Raw genomic sequence first — 2,827 nt, forward strand, 5'->3', positions numbered from 1 at the left:
CACTGGGATTTGGAGATGCTACACAGATGTCCAGGAAGAGATCCAGACTGTTGTCATGCCTATTTAACGTGACCTGAACATACAGAAGCTGATTCAGGTTCACTTCATATGGAGAGTCATAAATTTGTTGGTTGATACTGCTGGAGGTGTAGAAGGCTATGCTGGCATTGAAGCGGCCCGATCCTGTGATGTTGGCATTGATGTTCTCTCTGGCCATGTAGAATATCTGCACCATGGTGTCTGGCTCCATTCGGCAGCCCACGTGTAGCAGAACTGTGACTGACGAGTGATTTCACTCGACTGAGACTGAGAGGCCCGCACATTGTTGGTGTAGTACACATAACCATTCATCATCAAGAGGAAAAGAGAGAGAGAGAGAGAGAGAGAGAGAGAGAAAGAGAGAGAGAGAGAGAGAGATGTTTTGTTATAAACATGTTTCTCAATGATGTATACATTTAGGATGTCTAACTAATCTGACACAGCACCTGTTGTTGGATACGATGGGCAATACCCTGAATTTAGAGAACAAAACTGGATGAATATGAAACAAAAGATCATGTTTGAGTCTTATATTATTAAGTTACAAATAAATAAAGCCCCTGGTCACAGTATGATTTCACTGTATGGAAAATGGCAATGTGAGATTTCTTCAAAATAATAGTTTCCACATTTATGCCTGACATCTATATAATATTGTACAGTTTATGTTAGACTGGTAAAGGACTGTTTTACCTGTTTTTGAAGAACTTAAAGTGATAGTCATAGCAACAGTTGCCATAGTACTGACAGTCGTAGTTGCATGAGCAGCTGCTGAAATTGTATCCTCAGTTAAACATGCAGGACGGACCTGTTATAGTAGAGAGAGGAACAGATTTTACTCATGATGTCATCAAGGTGTATGATATATTGTGTTAAATATTGATCAGTGACCAAAAGCCAAATTGGGCTCATCACTGCCTTTACAGAAATTGTTGTACATTTAACTGATCCATTTTATGCCATTAGTCCCATTAGTGTCACTTAAATTTAAATGAATGACAACAGCACCTGGTGTTTCTGCCCGAGGTTATTGGAGTTTCTGTTGTTGATGAGCAGTAGTCTGTGTAATGAGAAGAGATAAAACTAAAAAGTAATGCAACTTTTCTGCTTTGATTCAGAAAAATGCATTTCATCATGGGAAATACAATGAGTGCACTACAGGAAAGATTTGTATGTGTGTTAACAATATTTCAACTAATATAGATAGATAGATAGATAGATAGATAGATAGATAGATAGATAGATAGATAGATAGATAGATAGATAGATAGATAGATAGATAGATAGATAGTTTATTATGACATTGTTCTTAAGGGGGCTTCTTTCCCCATCTTACCCTCCACAGACCACAGAAGTCAGCAGTTTTATAACTAAAGGAGACATAGAAGTTCATACAACCATGGACACATTTTAAAAAATCCATTTGGCAATAACAAAAAATGTAAATGAATGGAAAACACATAGCTGACTATGCTGTAAAATAGATTCTGTTGTCAATTGACTGATGAAATCCAATACAAATTTGCATAGATAATATGGCCAAATGACTACAGCTGCACTTCCCTGTGTGCCCAGAACAATTGGTCAATGACCTTTAAAAATATTTTTGAGTTTATTGTGTATAATGGTGATGTTCCTGTTATTAGATCTAAAACACAGTGTGTCAGCACAGATTACATGTCTTGGTTAAATGTTTGATAAAATATTGTCTCCATATACAAAATGGCCTTTTGCATTCAATACATATAGCCTACCTTAAAAAAACAAATGATCAAAACTAGTCATTTAATACATACATTTTTTTTTCTATGTTTGCTGCCTGTTTATTCATGTTTAAGAATCAGTGGATTAATATCATCACTCAAATAGGTTAACTAGATTTGTAGTTAGCAATTTCCAAATATAATGGCAGTTTTGAGAACATTTAATGCCAGAGTTAAACATCAAAATAAATAAATAATGGTTTTCTCTTCTTATTTATCTTGCTGATTGGTTAATAAATATTGAGATGTCATTTGAGGAATAGCCTACACATAAAATTACAGTAGTAAACAACAAACATTATATATTATGTGTTTTGTTTTATTTATTGAATTTTTTAGTATACTGCAGGGGCTAGTATTTCATTATTGGCAAGTTCACTATAAAAAAAATGTCCAACTCTGCTACTTTTGGCGAAAACTTTTTGGTAAGGTACTTTATCTCGATGCAAATGTATGATTATCTGCTTATTATTCAACGGTAGGAACACGACAACAACAACGATAATAATAATATTTTACAAGTGCCTGTACGAAAAAAATTAAAACGAGAGAAAAGAGAAAGAAAAAAGCCGACACATAACCTGACGCAGTGACGTATACGGACACTTCCGCTCCTGCAGGAAAAACATTCGTGAAGTTTGTGAACGGGGACACGAGCAGGAGATGGGCTGAACCGAACCACTTCAGCGATAATAAACCGAGTGAGTAGTTTGAGAAATTACCCTTTTTAGTACATCTGTCGCTGTGTGATTGCGTTTATGGATATGGAGCTATGTTAAAGTGTAAACACGGATCCTGCTGTAGATTCAAGGCAGGATTAAATGGAGACAGGGCGAGGTTGGGCTTTTCCGCGCTGTTGCTAACTGACAGACGTGGATTTTAGACACATCCTCCTTGTAATGCTATAATAGTGTTGACCAGTTAGAGATAATCTATCAAGGATAATATTTATCATATAGAGCTAGATTGTTACTCTGAGCGTGCTTCCATCGCCATTATAATAATATCACTATCACATCATAAAT

At 35.8% G+C, this 2,827-nt stretch overlaps 1 protein-coding gene across 3 annotated transcripts in view; it reads left to right on the plus strand.

Annotated features, from left to right (window-relative positions):
• Positions 1-2,351: 2,351 nt before the first annotated feature.
• Positions 2,352-2,827, plus strand: part of plekha1a (pleckstrin homology domain containing, family A (phosphoinositide binding specific) member 1a) — a 22,243-nt gene continuing 21,767 nt past the window's right edge. For all 3 annotated transcript variants that reach the window (XM_042742181.1, XM_042742179.1, XM_042742180.1), the window contains exon 1: positions 2,352-2,503. The gene's annotated coding sequence lies outside the window, so the exon portion shown is untranslated. The remainder of the gene's footprint in view (positions 2,504-2,827) is intronic.

The sequence above is a fragment of the Cyprinus carpio genome, chromosome B17, assembly GCF_018340385.1.
Source record: "Cyprinus carpio isolate SPL01 chromosome B17, ASM1834038v1, whole genome shotgun sequence".
Classification (NCBI taxonomy): domain Eukaryota; kingdom Metazoa; phylum Chordata; class Actinopteri; order Cypriniformes; family Cyprinidae; genus Cyprinus; species Cyprinus carpio.